This window comes from Hibiscus syriacus, unplaced genomic scaffold (genome assembly GCF_006381635.1).
Source record: "Hibiscus syriacus cultivar Baekdansim isolate YM2019G1 unplaced genomic scaffold, ASM638163v2 tig00110330_pilon, whole genome shotgun sequence".
NCBI classification, from domain to species: domain Eukaryota; kingdom Viridiplantae; phylum Streptophyta; class Magnoliopsida; order Malvales; family Malvaceae; genus Hibiscus; species Hibiscus syriacus.
The window spans coordinates 360,352-378,377 of record NW_024062686.1 but is presented as its reverse complement, the minus strand read 5'-3'; the positions used below and the strand labels follow the sequence as shown (position 1 = coordinate 378,377).

General features: G+C 38.2%; 1 pseudogene; it reads left to right on the top strand.

The window, feature by feature from the left end:
• Window positions 1-14,691: 14,691 nt before the first annotated feature.
• On the top strand, window positions 14,692-16,472 carry LOC120118913 (annotated as a pseudogene).
• Window positions 16,473-18,026: the final 1,554 nt, after the last annotated feature.

Genomic DNA, 18,026 nt, shown 5'->3' with positions numbered 1-18,026 from the left:
GAGAGGACCACAATCTCCTCTGGCTCCGCTCGTTTGTTGTGGCGCGGTCTCGTCTCTAATAACTGTAATATTGAGCTTCTTTGGCTTCTTGTTTCCAGAACGAGTCCAATAATTGATCGCATCCAAGAATTTAGCCAAATGAGAGCTCCATCCCTTAATAACATCTCTTAAATCAGCCAATGATATGTAATTTATCATGCTGTCATACACTATTGTCTTAAGGGATGGGAGCTGAAGCTCGACGAGAATCCAATGTTTACGTTCCAAAACAGGGATAAACACCTGCAATCATAAGTAATAATTCATTCATTTGCGCACTTATTTCATAAAACCTTTAAACTCAATCTAAAATAAATACTAACCTTATCGACCTCCCACCATGCAGGATAAAGTTTAGCTTGTCCATTGCCCAAATCAAATGATTCATCTCGTGCATTCTTCAAGTGAACGGCGTGAAAAGACGTCGGCATTATTGTATATCGTATATTTTTATTTTTCTTAAGTTTTCTTATTATTAGAAGACGTGTCACCCACGCATCGATATGCTGTTTTACAAAAAAAGACATATATTAGTGACTTACATAAATTTAAAAAAAAAATTAATCAAATTGAAATATAAGAAAAATATAAGACTTACCCCCCATCGAAATAGCCATTGTCTTCGACCCCTAATAATACGCCCCACCAAGGCCGTTCAAGCAACAAAAAGATATCATCGGTGAGCTTGCATATGTCAGTGAAACACCCCTTGCTCCGCTCATGTAGATAAAAATCAACTGCGGTCTTAGCCCAAAGGGTGTTATCCAAAATTGTGTCCGGTAGTTGTTCCCTCTCCTCTTCAGATACCGGTATGGTACTGGCCGGTAACTCATACGAGAGCCAACTTGAATCCATCATGTCCGGCACGACAGAGGGTTTCTCAAGAAGCCTACATATGACGCCATGTGAATCGGGCTCTTGAATGGTGGGAGGGACCTCTTCAATGATGACAGTGGCCTCTTGAACGGTGGGAGGGGACTCTCGAGGAATGATATGGGGGGCCTCTTCAACGATAGGAGTGGACTCTTGAGGGATGACAGGCGAGTCGGGCTTCTTCTTGCGGTGTCTTCGCACTATTGGGGTGTACGGAGACTTAATAGCACGTGCACGCTGTCTGATGCGTGAACTCCGTCGTGCAAGCATAACCCGACGTAAAGCATCCACTCTATCGGGCCGCTAAATAATTAAATACAAAAATCAGTAAATAAACAGACATGATATTTAAACAGTGAAAACAAAGACAAATATGTTTCAAACTTGCATTGTATTCACCCAAGTCATTATTCTATCATAGTTCACAAAATGCATCAGATAACAAAGAAAAATATGTTTCAAACTAATACCCTGAAGTTAGTATTTGTTTTGTCTATTGGTTGAAGTAAATTTATCCATTCAAGTTTCAATTTGCAGAAGAAGAAATAGTTTACTTTCGCAACACGAAACTTAAAATCGCAACGCGAAACCAAAATCGCAACGCGAAATGAAAATCGCAACGACAGAATCGCAACGCGAAACCAAAATCGCAACGAAAGAATCGCAACGCGAAATGAAAATCGCAATGCGATTTGGTTTCGCGTTGCGATCTTGTCGTTGCGATTTTGGTTTCGCGTTGCGATTCTGTCGTTGCGATTTTCATTTCGCGTTGCGATTTGGTTTCGCGTTGCGATTTTAAGTTTCGTGTTGCGAAAGTAAACTATTTCTTCTTCTGCAAATTGAAACTTGAATGGATAAATTTACTTTCAACCAAAAGACAAAACAAAGACAAATACTATTTCACAGTGTTAAAGAATACACAGTTTAGCAGAATTGGCAGCAACCGAACAAATTTACTTTCAACCAAAAGACAAAACAAAGACAAATATATTTCACAGTGTTAAAGAATACACAGTTAGCAGAATTGGCAGCAACCGAACAAATTTACTTTCAACCAAAAGACAAAACAAAGACAAATATATTTCACAGTGTTAAAGAATACACAGTTTAGCAGAATTGGCAGCAACCGAACAAATTTACTTTCAACCAAAAGACAAAACAAAGACAAATACTATTTCACAGTGTTAAAGAATACACAGTTTAGCAGAATTGGCAGCAACCGAATAAATTTACTAAGCAATCTAAGTGAAATGGCTAATCTAAGTGAAATTACGAGTAAATTTATCATTAAGTTAAATATGGAAAATCTTAAACTTACCTCGTTGCGTAGAGTATGAACCTCATTCTGCAACGATACTATCATCTCACGTAGAGCGGCAACCTCACCACGTAAAGTTGACACCTCCACACGCCATGCACCATCGTTATCGCGTAGAGTACCGATCTCCTCACGCAAGGCATTGACCTCATCACGTAACTCCCTTGACTCATCCCGTTGAGGTGGAGGTGGAGAACAGGGAGATAGGAGTCGTGGCATCTTTGCCGGTCGCCTATCATGAGGTGATGGTGGAGAAGAGGCTCGATGATGTGACGGGATAGGTGATGGCTCTCGTTCTAGAGGTGTATAGTCGTCACGATCGGGTGATGGCTCTAGGTGAGGTGATGGCTCTCGAATTGGAGGAAGTGGATGCTGCTCATCATCCGTGCCATCAAAAAAACTCTGACTAGCTTGCCACCAATCAGTGGCAAGCTCTTCCTCCGTGGGTGACAGTCTTTGTAATGGAATGTTGGCCTCCTAAAATATAAAAACTCAAACAAAGTTAAACGTCTACTATTAATAACTTGTTTATATATTATATGAAAGTATTTGTGTTAACTTACATTATTTATTGTGGCATATGGTATTAAGTCTTCCCAATCCAACAGAGTTTTCCTCTTCCAGGAAATAGCCCTGGGAATATCATTTGACGTTTTTATTGCATATGTACGCATGCTGGGGAAAGCCTCGAATATCCAAATCTACAAACAATATAATAACAAAATTAGTAATTGTTAAATAATTAATTATAATTTTAGAAATATTATATAGAAATTCTTACCTTAAAGGCCCAAACAAAGCCTGACAAAGTGTATTTGGACCCATCGCCCCGCAAACTTTTGCGGTCATCAAAGGCAGACGACAACTTAGTCCAGGTAGCTTTCCATATATACGAACCCCACGGAAACAGATTCCATGCATTCAGGTCCTCTACCAATATTATTAGCTCCCGATGAATAGGTTGTCTGGCCTCTCTGCCTAAAAAGCCGGCATACACAAGTAGTAGAAGGCATACTCGGACAACATCGACGTCTTCCATCCGAGTGAAACCAGCTTTCTTATTAAATAATTTCTTCAGGTCGTCGACATGTAGGTTCGGCTTCTCCATTGACTCATCCGGAAAAACCCGGGATAACCATGATGGGCGGGCGATATGACGAGTGTACCGGCCTACATCATCGTGTCCGAATCGTAGACCAGTGATTAAGCAGAACTCCTTCCGCCCAAAGCAAGTATACGCTGGTGGAAAATGAAACCATATCTCTTCCTCACCACGTGTATACTGTCGGGTAGATTTGATGTCATGGTCTGAAGCCACAAATGGGTCAAATTAGCATCTCCACCCGGATGCTGTACTCTCAGCCATGGCCCGAAGCAGGTTTCCTCAAACAATTGTCTTTGAGCAGGTGAAAGCTTCTTTGCAATTGTAGTGGCCAGGCTGACTTTATTTCTCAAGGTCAATTGAGCCGAAAAAAATTTCTACAAAAACAATAAACATACCAAGTTAGATATACCAAAAACTACACTGTGAAGATATACCAAAAACAATAAACATAAAAAGTAGTAGTTTATTCTTGAAACTAAAATTTGCAACACTGTTTTGTCTTTTGGTTGAAATGAAAATCGCAACGAGAGAATCGCAACGCGAGATGACAATCGCAACGAGAGAATCGCAACGCGAAATGAAAATCGCAACGAGAGAATCGCAACGCGAAATGAAAATCGCAATGCGATTTTGGTTTCGCGTTGCGATTCTCTCGTTGCGATTTTCATTTCGCGTTGCGATTCTCTCGTTGCGACAGTCATTCTCTCGTTGCGATTTTCATTTATCTCGTTGCGACTCTTCTGCAAATTGAAACTTGAATGGATTGCATTACTTCAACCAAAAGACAGAACAAAGACAAAGACAAATACTAACTTGAAAATCGCAACGAGAGAATAGCAACGCGAAATGAAAATCGCAACGAGAGAATCTTAACGCGAAATGAAATCTAAGTGAAATGCTTAATCTATTATTGAAATGACCAGTAAACTTATCATCAGTTTCAATATGAAAAACCTACAATAATGCAAACATTTCAAAATAAAAATAATTAAAAAAACTAACCCTCGGAGGTTGATTTTCCATTTCTGAATATTGTGAGGGATTTCTGACCGTGAATGGTTGTGAGGGATTTCGCCGGAGATGGGGACGGAAATCTTCGGAGATGGGGACGGATTTCTTCGCCGTAGAGAGTGAGAGATGGAGATGGGACTGAGTTGTGATTTTAGGTTTTAGGTTATGAGTTGCGATTACGGGATTTTGTCTTAATATTCTTTTTGTAATTTGAAAATAAAATACGCGTAGCGATTATAATGGCGCTTTAAATATCGCGTTGCGATTTACGGATACGCGTTGCGATTTTATGTATTATCGTTGCGATTTACGGATACGCGTTGCGATATACGGATACGCATTGCGATTTACCCATACGCGTTGCGATTTTACGGATACACGTTGCGATTTACGGATACGCGTTGCGATTTATGTGTTCGCGTTGCGATTTTCATATTCGCGTTGCGATTATTGAAAATCGCAATGCGAATTTGTACTATCGCATCGCGATTTTCAAAAATCGCGTTGCGATTTTGGAAACTGATTTGCGATTCTGGGGATCGCGTTGCGATTTTTATTTCGCGTTGCGATTTTGTTGGTCATTTTGGCAAATCCAAAAAAAGTTGGTTAAAATCGTATATTATAACTTTTTTTTGGTCACTGAGGCGATTTTCTCTTATTAGAAACGGGATAAGGAAAAAGTTAGCCCAACACGAGTGGAACCTTTTTGACAAAAAAGAGAGTCTCTAGAACCCCAAACATCCATCAGTTAGGCATCGCAACATGGAGTATCTTCAGGTCAACTGGTACGCGTTATGCTCGATGTGAACTGGACCTCCCACTTTCGACCCCGGCCATTAAGAGCCAATCATTAGCCACGAGCGCCGTGCCTTAATCCAATTGTAAACCACCACCTCTTGTGTCCAGGGACCCCATCATCTGCTCACCTGTGACCGTCATGCCATCTATTCTCTTTCCCTGTCAGGGGTCTGATTTTGGAGTTCCAACTTAAGAAATGTGGTCTGGTTTATATAACTTTACGCTTCCAAATCATGCTTTGAAGTAAATTGTAATCCCTGCTGTCCTTTCTGAAAAGATATCACAGGCGACCAACTAATGAATATCTGACACACAACAACACGTGCATCTGAGCTTCGTGTTGAATCCTCTGTTACAAAAGCATGGGGTTCTCAGATATTATATGTATCTTATGATTATTATTCCATTTCTTCTTCAGCACTGATACAGCCGGAAAGTTCAACCTTCAACAATACTACTAGTCTCTCAGTAGATATTTTTCACTGATCACTCACCATTTGAAATTCGAATTTTATTCTATAATTATTTATTTTATTATTGAGGGGTGAATATAGAAAAAGGAGTTTTGAGATCTTAATAGGACCCTCCCAGGATCTGCTCTTTTGCGGCTTACGCTAACTCTTATAATATGCCCACCTTAACTGTGAGAGCCTGGGAGGGGTGTTGTTTGCGATTCACCGCCCCGACTTTGATGGTGGGGTTGGAGTCCACGAGGGAGAAGGTCTTAATGAGTTCAATGATGCGGTCCACCGCATGATTGGAGACCGCGGCCGACCCACCACCGTCCTACGTGGACTTCTCCTTCTCCTGTTATCCATACCAAATTTTTCTTGCTATTTATTACATCTTAAATAATGAAGACAATCTATCCAAAGACAGGTGAGGTTTACATAATGTATGAAAAGTCGAAATTGGTGAGTTGAAGCGGGGAACGAATTAGGGACGGATTTGAGATTTTTTTATTAGGAGAATGAACTCAAACTTAGAACGAATAAAACTAGATTTTTCATAAAAATACATAAAAAAAAATTAAAATATATAATTAATTTAAAATTTTAAAGGGTACACCCACTCTCTCGGTCATCCCGGCAAAGGATCCTACTATTAAATGGCACCATTACCCTTAACCACATTACTTCTGTAATTTCCATCCCATGGTTTCTCTTCTACGTAAAGAACGATGTCAGCCTACCAATGGAGTACCGCCACGTGGTTTCCATTGCGTTTCTGGGCCTACATTTTCTGTTGCTCCTCTTCCTTCTCGTAAATACTGGTCGATAAATCATTGGAGTTCCGTAATCCCTCAGTGAAATGACTGCAGTATCCCTAAAAGTGACGCCTTCGAAGTGCTCCTGCCTCTCTTAGTAAACGACTTGCATATCCCTAAAAGGAGTTTTTGGTAAATTACAGAAAGCATGAAGTTGGAAGCTGAGAGCCGACAACGGTTAGGGAAAAGAGTTACAACGGGTGGTCCTTTGGCGGTAACACGTGAGACTATGGTTATATATGCCAACATGCAACAACAACAACAACAAAACCCAATTTTCATATGCAATGGGGGAGGTAGGGTAGTAGGTTGCCCCCAACGCCAGGTTGAGAGTAGCTTCCGTGGAAGACCTCTAGCAGTCAGAAAATTAAAAATATAGATAAAATGCAAAGCATGTATAAATAAATACATAAATACATAGTTGAACAATATTCATATGCAGTCATAAATATCATTAATATTATATGCGCGTTTGAAATGGGAAGTAATCCCTGCAAATAAATCCCTGCGAAAAAATCTCTGCATATAGACAGAAACGTAAGACCCGACTAAATTTAAAAGTGAAGAGAATATTACACAGAAGTCCATGATAGCAAGCCTAGTTCTAAGCCTTCATAAATACCAATAACAGAAACGTATAAAAAGTAGAATTCATGAAAATTACTACAAAGGCATTAAAAGAAGACAGAGATGATACACCCTAGAGATGTGACCCACACTACTCGACTACCCTAGTCTTTAGTCTCCATACTTTCCTATCAGAGATCATGTCCTCGGTAAGGGCTAAATCAATCAAATCAGATCTCAAGCAGTCTTCCCACTTCCACCTTGGTCGTCCTCTCCTTCTGGCACCGTCGACTGTAATCGACTCTACCCTCCTGACCGCATCCGATGGTAGTCGCCTAAGGACATGCCCAAACCACCGTAGTCTTCCCTCCCTCAATTTTTCAGAAACAGGCACCACTCCCAAGGACATCCTAATAGTAGAGTTTGTTTTCATATCCCACAGAGTCCTATCGCATGTCCATCGAAGCATTCTCATTTCTGCAGCCTCTATCCTCCTTACATGATCCTTCTTGGTTGCCCAACATTCTGATCCATACAACAACGCTGGTCTTATTGCCATTCTATAAAATTTTCCCTTAAGTTTTAGAGGCACCTTCTTGTCACACAAAACTCCAGTAGCAGCCCTCCACTTTAGTCATCCCGCCTTTATACGGTGTGTTACATCATCATCTACACCCCCATCTTTATGTATCATAGACCCTAGGTACTTGAAACAATCCTTTGAGGGGAGAACGTGTCCTTCTATGCATACTTCTACATCTTCATCGTTTTGGTCCCCACTGAAGTTTGAACATAAATACTCTGTCTTTTCAATATTGATCCTTAGACCTTTTTCTTCCAAAGCAGTCTTCCAGGTAGTCAGTCTATTATTCAACTCAGATTTTGTTTCAGCAACTAGGAAAATGTCGTCAGCGAAAAGCATACACCATGGTACACCGTCTGGTGTCGCACAATAGATGCCGTCCATAATCAAGGCGAAGATGTAAGGACTAAGAGCCGACCCCTGGTGGAGTCCGATTTCCACCGGGAATGCCTCGGTGTCGCCAACTGTAGTCCTGACGTGTGTAGTAGATCTACAATACATATCACGAATCGCCCAGATATAAGCAGTTGGGATCCGTCTCGTTTCCAAAGTCTTCTAAATCGTATCTCGGGGAACGCTATCATAAGCCTTCTCAAGGTCAATGAACGCCATGTGAAGATCTCTAGACTTTTCCCTATATTTCTCCATGAGTCGTCGAAGTAGATGAATCACCTCCGTGGTAGACCTGCCTGGCATAAATCCAAATTGGTTTTCCGAAACCCTAGTAACTTGTCTCAACCTAGCCTCTATCACCCTTTCCCGTAACTTCATGGTATGACTGAGTAGTTTAATACCTCTGTAGTTACCACAACGTTGGGGATCTTCTTTATTCTTATAGATTGGTATCACTGTGGACTCTCTCCACTCCTCTGGCATCTTGGCAGTCTCTAAAATAATATTAAAGATGTTGGTCAACCACTTAACTCCCTCTTCTCCTAGGGCCAACCACACAGTGATAGGAATTTGATCAGGATCGACAACTTTGTCCCTTCCCATCTTTCTAAGAGCCATTTTGACTTCCTCAAACCGAATCTTACTTGTAGGGCAGTCATTGGCCGTAGTATGATGGTCGGCTAACCCATCAACGGTACTATCTCTACAGGGAGAGGCACCCTCATTAAATAATCCAAAGAAGTAACTACCCCAAACCCTCTTAATATCATGATCTTTCGCTAGCAGAACACCATTGTTGTCCTTAATAAACCTAATGCTACCTAGATCCTTTTTGCTATTCTCCCTAGATTTTGCAAGCCTGAAGATGTCGTTTTGTCCTTCCTTGGTGTCTAATCTCTTGTACATTTTCTCGTATGCCTTATCATTTGCTTTAGCCACCGTTTTCTTGGCTTCCCGCTTTGCCTCCTTGTATCTTTGTTTAGCTCTCGACCTTTCTTCGTCGTCATTGCATTATAGAAACTCCTTGAAGCAAGTTTGCTTTGTCTTCACCTTAGTTTGGACTTCATCGTTCCACCACCATGATTCTTTATGTTCCTTGGCCTTCCCCGTCGACAACCCCAGGGTGTTTTTGTCCATCTCTCTGATGGAATTTGCCATATTTTTCCATAACAAATCTGCATTATTTGAGATTGTAGTTCCAAAACCTGTATTAGACAAAACCTTACTCTTAAAGTCATCAGCTGTTGCTCCATGTAACTTCTTCCAAAGGATCCTATGTTTACCTAGTTTAGCTCTCCTATGAGTGCTCCGCCCGTGCGGTACGCGGAACACCAAAACCAACAATTTGTGTTGTGATGCACGTGCCTCTTCAGGGTACACCTTACAGTCAATGCAAGCCCATCGATCCCGATTTCGAGCCAGGATGTAGTCGATTTGGGTACAATGCCCCCTGCTATGAAACGTAATCAAGTTCGCATATCTCTTATTAAATAAGGAGTTAGTGACCACTAAATCGTGTGCAGTAGCAAATTCAAGCAACGTACGTCCCTCATCGTTCCTGCTACCATAACTGAAACCCCCATGAACACCGTCAAACCCGTCGGTTACACTACCTATATGGCCATTGAAGTCTCCCCCTATGAAAACTCTTTGGTCCTCCGGAATGTTCCTAAGTACATCATCTAACTGATCCCAGAAGCAACGTTTCTCCCCCTCCCCTAGGCCAACGTGTGGGGCGTACACTGAAAGGACATTCACCACTTCCTCTTCTATAATAACCTTAATCATCATGATCTTATCCCGGTATCTACAAACCTCAACTACATTTTCCTTGAGCCTAGAGGATACCAAGATACCCACCCCATTTCTAGCTTTATCTATGCCTGAATACCACAACTTGTACCCATTACACTCTCTAGCGCGAGCCCCTTTCCACCTAGTCTCCTGAATACATGCAAAATCTAATTTCCTATTATTAAGTACGTCGGTCAGCTCTAGTAGCCTAGCATTTAATGTGCCTAGCATTTAATGTGCCTACATTCAACGAGCAAACTCTAAGTCTAGTCTCCTTGTCACCACTATGTTGAGCCCTCCCCCTATACGTCCCATGAGCTCTAAAAGAAGGACATGACCTCAAGTAATCATCTATAGTCGAAGCTATGAGAAACTATGGAAAATGAATCAAAGAAGACAGAAGATGCACCAGAAAACGCTAGAGAATTGAAGGGTACTAAAAAGCCTAGTTGGAAGCTATATCAGCCGTTTGATCTATAACTTTATTCCTACAGATATAGTACGGCCTAGCAATAAAACATAACGAAATTTCAAAATATTATGATTTTTTAAAATAAATAAATATTTCTCTCACGGCGAAAAAGAATCAGAACAAAAAATAGTGGAACTATACGAAAAACGAAGTTCTTTTATAAGAAAAAAAACCTAACAGATTCAAACCAAAAGAAAAGAAAAAAATCAGACTATAAAAAATATGAGATTCAAAAGAGATTTAACTAACGGATCTTGAACAGATGCGCGAGGCTTGAAGAGATCCACACTCTTCACATGAAAAACTTCTGCACGAGAAAATGGAATTAGAAATGCTAATCAAAGATTTAGAGAAACAAAGAAGTTAGATTTGGGCAGAAAGCTGTTGGAATGCCTGGATCTGGAGCTGGCAGGACTGGCACCCTCTGTTGGAGACTGCAATTTGTAGTTTAAATTTCCAAATTTGAGCGTAAAAAGCAAAGTGTGAAATAGCGACCAAATTTTTCTGAGCCGGAAGTGAAACGCTGGATTTTGAAGCTTAAAGTACAGTATGAATTGAAATCTAATAAAAAATAGATCCCAAACTTAGGTGTTGCGTTAGGATCTGCAGAGTGACAAGGCGATCATCAATCTGGAGTCGAAGACTCCGACCCACCAACGAGCAGCTCCAATAACACCGAAAGAACAAAAGAGGCCAACACCCACTAATTATTGCATCACATAATATGTTAATTATTAACGATAATTAATATGTGATTATCACATTTTAGTTAAATAAAAAAGAAAGTGATCGTATCATATGTTTTCTGAAATTAATAATCAAAAGTAAATAAAACACAAACATAAATGATAATTCGTGTAATTAACTCTAAATTTAAATTGTGATGATAATCATATATCGTATATTATTATAATCAATACAAGTGTTGCAATTATACAATAACGATTTTAGATAACACTGTTATTATTATTCTATCAAGCCGTTAAATCTCTTTGGCTGGTGTCTCGAAAGGTTTGAAAATGAAAAAGGAGAGTAAAATTGGAGTTTTTTTTTTTTTTTTTTGAAATAGCATGATAACATAATATTCTAAAATGATATTAATCTATTTGGTTTCGTAAAATAATCTGACAATAACAATAATGCAAAATTATCAAAAATAAATGAGTAAACTATACTAGTGACCATTCAACTATAGTCTCTTTTCATTTGATTATCATTTTTGAATTTTTGTCAATCAGATCATCCAACTATTTAAATGTATTCAATCAGACCATTTACCGTTAATAGTTAACGGAAGTATTGATGTGACAGTTAGTAAAATTGGTATAATTACATATTTGGTCACTCTTACTTATATATTCTATCAATTTGATCCTAGTTTTAATAAATTAAAATAAATTTAATTTTCTAATCAGATTGTGACAAGTGTCACAAAAATGAACAGAAGATATTTTTAAATTTAATTATTTTTATTTTTCACCCAATTAAATAATACCACGTGTCACCATCAGATTGGATGGGGAATTAGCAAGAAAAGAAAAATTCATTCAAATGGGATGGGTTGGAATCAAACGTACGTTAAACAGGTTATAAACCACACTGCCCGGCCACTAGGCTAGAACCAACGCTGTGATGTAAGTTGCAGAATTTAATTTAGATATTGTAACAAAATGACAGAAAAAGAGAAACAAAGTTATTGTTAATATTTTAATATATATAAGTCATGAATTTTATTTATTTTTTGGATCAAGTCCTACGGAGGGCATTTTATAATTTGGAGGTCTCCTACGGAAGTTACTCTCAACCTGGTGTTGGGGGCATTTTACTATCCTACCTCCCCCTTACCCCATTACATATGAGAAAAATGATCAGCTAATTTTTTTAAGGAATTAAAATAAATTATTAAAAGTAATAAATTATTTTTTAAGGATGTTAGTATTAAGTTATTAAAATAAAATGTAATACATAATTGAATAGAGTCCATGAATTAGTAGAGGAATTTTTCAAGGCTGATCCAGAACAGTTGAAGAAATGCTCAAAGCTATAAAAGAAATTGTAAGAATCCAACTAAAGGGGAAAAATATTAACAGAATTGATAGTGTTAATTTTAATCTTTGTAATGTATGGGGTATAGTCTAACCGATCAATTGTTTTTGTAAGTAGGTTGTTCATAGGTTTGTTGGTGATTGGTTTTGTAACAGAACTCTTCTCTTTAGGCAATAATATCTGAATTATAAAAAAAAGAATTAGTAGGGGTAAAAATATAAATTTGTTTCTAGACGTAAAGTTGGAATGAAAAAGCTAGATATTCTAGCTTTTGCGGTTGGTTTGAAATCATTGTTTTCACCGCAGTTTTTCTTTCTTTCTTTTTATTTTTATCCATTTGGCATTAGTTTTGCTGTCAAAACGAACTTTTTAACTAAAAGTGTATTAAGACAACATTACCAAACGGTGCCTTAATCAATTTACACTAATTTGATAAAATTTTCGATTTTCGATTTTATTATAGTTTAAGTCCTATTATATATTAGTTCTATCAAAATTTATTTTGATTTAAATTTATAAATATTTTGATTATTAATTCAATTATTTGTTGTATAATTTATTATAATGATAATTATTCAAATATGTATTATGTACTTATAATTTACGTATATATGGTAGATATTTATATTGTTAGGCGTTAGCTAGTAATATAAACAAAACAGATGGATGTGGATTGAAATTGAGAAGAAATACAGTGAAACCGGAACATAAATTAGTTTAGAAAGATTAACGTGGTAAATTATATATTTAGTCATTCAATTAGTTTCTTTTTGATTATTCAACCATTAATTTTTTTAAAATTATCTCTGATGTTATATTTTGGTCACGTCGTCAAAATATTAACAGAGTTGACGTCGTTTTTTTTGTTTTTTTAATGATGACTTGACATTATCTTATGGCGATACATCACCATCACAGTTACGCTGAATGATTAAAATAAAATCAAAACATAATGTTAGTGATAATTTTAAAAAAAAATTAAATAATCAAAATGAAACTAAAATGATAAGCAACTTGTTATCTCTTAAGCAAGTCTCGAGTTTGAGTTATTATGTATGTAGAAAATCTCCGTCGAAAAATGTGAGATTTAGATATGTTCATATTAATCAAGACGAATCCAACAAAAAAAAATGTTGTTTACCCATAAAGAAAAGCATAGCAAGTTAGCTATGCATTGACGTAAGCCAAATGGGGACGGCCATCAACCATGCGCAATCGAGCGGTCCACCCCTCCCTTTTTATATTCTCTTTATCTCTCTCCCCCTCTTTTGTCTCTCCATTCTTCATTTCTGTCCCTTTTCATTTCATCTCTGTCGTCTTCTTCTTCTTCATTTCTTCTATATCTCAACTCATCAAAACCAATAATTAACTAAAACTCCATCGCTACTAAACTTAATATCCAGGTAAGCTTCTACATTTGCATGGGAAAAAAACCTGATATTTTCCAACAAAAGTGTTCGATTTAGTATTGTGTCAAGTCACCTGTTTGTCTTGCCTAGAGGTTTCTGGATGTTTCTGTGTAAGGTTCTTTCTCATTCAGCACATTCTAACATTAACCATTAACCACTTATACATAATTTCAGCTTACCATGGAGATCGAGTTATAATTTCTTTTTGGTCGACAAAAAATACCCCAGAATTTAGAGTCGTGCTTCTAATTTCCCTGTAAATATTTTCTCGTTTTGGGGTCGAAGGAAGAAGAAGGGTCAGCCGTGCTATGAAAATTCTCGACAAACAAACAAAGTTGACAGAGTCCTCTCATTTGCAATAAGACACAAACTTCTGCAAATGCAAGTGGAGTCCGGTTTTTTTTTCTCACTTTTGTCAGGCTTTGATCCAATGAAAACTGCCTCTCAAGAACAAACCCTTTTCCTTTTTTGGTCTCTCGAACGAACGCGTGCTTAATTGTGATGACGTCATCCATCTTTCTCCATTATTCAACTCTCTAATCTGTCATGGAACCACTCAATACCCCCAACTTAAATGTGTTCTTCGATTAATTTATATGGTTTTTCAAAAAAGTAATTTTTGTTTGTTTCAAATACTTCAATTAGTTAAAATCTTTCTCTTGATGAGTTCCTATACATTCTAAAACACTTTAGTGTGAATGGTTAACATACATTATGGAACTAGAGGGATCAAATTCTGTTAAAATGAAGTACATGATGATAGTAGAGGGACCAAAACTGTAGTTTAACCAATTTTATTTATAATACTAAACCCCGTTCTTGTGACATCATTTCCACCATTCACCAACACAAGACAACATCATTAGCACAAACATCTAGATGTCCGTTCCAAGTATTGTCATGAGTCCCTTTTTTTTTCTTTTAGTATTTTTTCACGTCTTCTAGTTATCATCTATGAAAACAATAAGCTTAGTTTCATATAACACGCGTTAAATTTGTTTTCAAGAGAGAGAGAGAGAAACATGGGCCTGAGTTGAGGCTGTTGAGTGTTAATCACTACCGATCACCAAATGAGCTATAGCCTAGTAGCGGACGATCATTATGATAAACGCTTTGTCACCTTTTTAATAGGAGAGACTTCCATTATTCTTTCTTTATCTTTTCTAAGTTCTCATTTGTTGGTTATGATTTAGAGATGATGAAGTAATAAAAGAGTGGCGTTGTGCTGCTGCTGCTAATATCGGAGTGATCAATGGAGTCGAGTGTCCCACCCGGATTCCGGTTCCACCCGACCGACGAAGAGCTCGTCGGATACTATTTGAGGAAGAAAATCGCATCGAAGAAGATCGATCTCGACGTTATCAGAGACATCGATCTCTACAGGATCGAACCATGGGACCTTCAAGGTACAACAATTCAATCCTATTATGGTTCCTCTTTTTGTAAGCTCATTTCTTCAGATCCAAGTTAGGGTTTAGGGGGATACACTAATATGCTATTAAGCTGTATATATATATATATTTATATATGTGTGTGTGTGTGTGTGTGTGTGCAGAGAGGTGTCGGATTGGGTACGAGGAGCAAAGCGAGTGGTATTTCTTCAGCCACAAGGATAAGAAATATCCGACAGGGACCAGAACCAACAGAGCAACCATGGCAGGTTTTTGGAAAGCAACGGGGAGAGACAAGGCAGTTTATGATAAATCAAAGATGATCGGCATGAGAAAGACTCTGGTTTTCTACGAAGGAAGAGCTCCTAGTGGTCAGAAAACTGATTGGATCATGCATGAATACAGACTTGAATCCGACGAGAATGGACCCCCACAGGCGAGCACATACATACATATATATATACATTAATTACTTTTCAATACACAAGATCACGTCGTTAATAAAGTGAAAAGGTGTGTTTATATATAATGTTTCAAGGTCGTCCAACATTCTGTGTAGCTTTCTTGACCCGAACTCAGTCCAAAGAAAGGGTTAGGCATCCATTAGTATCAGTCACGCAAGAAAAGACAGGATGATTAGTGCCTGCCTCGTACTTCCAACATCCCTAATTCAAAAGTTAACATGCATGCTTGTTTCTCCATAGTTTTAGTATCATTGATTGCTATAATAGCTTTGAATTTATCTTTTTGCAGGAGGAAGGATGGGTGGTTTGTCGAGCGTTTAAAAAGAAAACCAGCACCACCAGTCAAAACAAGACCATCGAGCAATGGACCCCGAGTTACTTCTACGATGAATCGAGTGGCATCAGCACTATTGCGGATCCGATCGAGTACATTTCGAGGCAACATCCCCAGAATTTTTTTCCTCCTAATATGTTGTGTAAGCAGGAAATAGAGGCGGATAATTTGAACTTCGTCCACTGTGATCAGTTCGTTCAGCTTCCTCAGCTGAAGAGCCCTTCTCTTCCATTAATAAAGAGACCGGACTCGATATCTCTGATACCAGAGAAGAATCAAGAAGAAGAAGAAGACGACGAGGGAATTCAGTTTCAGCAGCAGCAAAAGAAGAAGAAACGTGTATTGTGCAACAACACCGAGACCGAGAGATTGACTGACTGGAAAGCCCTGGACAAGTTCGTAGCTTCTCAACTGAGCCAAGAGATCAGATATGGCAGTGACGAATGTTATAATGATGGTAACTCGGACATGGCGTTGCTGTTATTACAGAGTAGTGATGGTGGAGAAGAAGGTAGTTACAAGTTGAACGAGTTCTTGAATTCAAGTCCAGACTGTGATATTGGAATCTGCGGATTTAATGAATGAAAAGGGTTATATCGCTTACCATATCTTATAGACGTTTCATGCATAAGTCGTTTATTTTTCATTTTTTGTAAACATATGGTTACAATAAATGAGTGAACAAACTCTCTTTCTCTCTATATGCATGCTTGATTAAAATAACGCAACCTATTTATTTATGAGAAAATCGCCTCAGTGACCAAAAATGCCTTATAATATACGATTTTAACCAACTTTTTTTGGATTTGCCAAAATGACCAACAAAATCGCAACGCGAAATAAAAATCGCAACGCGATCCCCAGAATTGCAAATCAGTTTCCAAAATCGCAACGCGATTCTTGACAATCGCAATGCGATAGTACAAATTCGCATTGCGATTTTCCAGAATCGCAACGCGAATATGAAAATCGCAACGCGAACACATAAATCGCAACGCGTATCCGTAAATCGCAACGTGTATCCGTAAATCGCAACGCGTATCCGTAAATCGCAATGCGTATCCGTATATCGCAACGCGTATCCGTAAATCGCAACGACAATACGTAAAATCGCAACGCGTATCCGTAAATCGCAACGCGATTTTTAAAGCGCCATTATAATCGCTACGCGTATTTTATTTTCAAATTACAAAAACGAATATTAAGACAAAATCCCGTAATCGCAACTCATAACCTAAAACCTAAAATCACAACTCAGTCCCATCTCCATCTCTCACTCTCTACGGCGAAATCCGTCCCCATCTCCGAAGATTTCCGTCCCCATCTCCGGCGAAATCCCTCACAACCATTCACGGTCAGAAATCCCTCACAATATTCAGAAATGGAAAATCAACCTCCGAGGGTTAGTTTTTTTAATTATTTTTATTTTGAAATTTTTGCATTATTGTAGGTTTTTCATATTGAAACTGATGATAAGTTTACTGGTCATTTCAACAATAGATTAACCATTTCACTTAGATTTCATTTCGCGTTACGATTCTCTCGTTGCGATTTTCATTTCGCGTTGCTATTCTCTCGTTGCGATTTTCAAGTTAGTATTTGTCTTTGTCTTTGTTCTGTCTTTTGGTTGAAGTAATGCAATCCATTCAAGTTTCAATTTGCAGAAGAGTCACAACGAGATAAATGAAAATCGCAACGTGAAAATGACTATCTGCAACGAGAAAAATGAAAATCGCAACGAGAGAATCACAACGTGAAACCAAAATCGCATTGCGATTTTCATTTCGCGTTGCGATTTTCATTTCGCGTTGCGATTCTCTCGTTGCGATTTTCATTTCTCTCGTTGCGACAGTCATTCTCTCGTTGCGATTTTCATTTCAACCAAAAGACAAAACAGTGTTGCAAATTTTAGTTTCAAGAATAAACTACTACTTTTTATGTTTATTGTTTTTGGTATATCTTCACAGTGTAGTTTTTGGTATATCTAACTTGGTATGTTTATTGTTTTTGTAGAAATTTTTTTCGGCTTCATTGACATTAAGGAATAAAGTTAGCCTAGCCACTACAATTGCTTCGAAGCTTTCACCTGCACAAAGACAATTGTTTGAGGAAACCTGCTTCGGGCCATGGCTGAGAGTACAGCATCCGGGTGGAGATGCTAA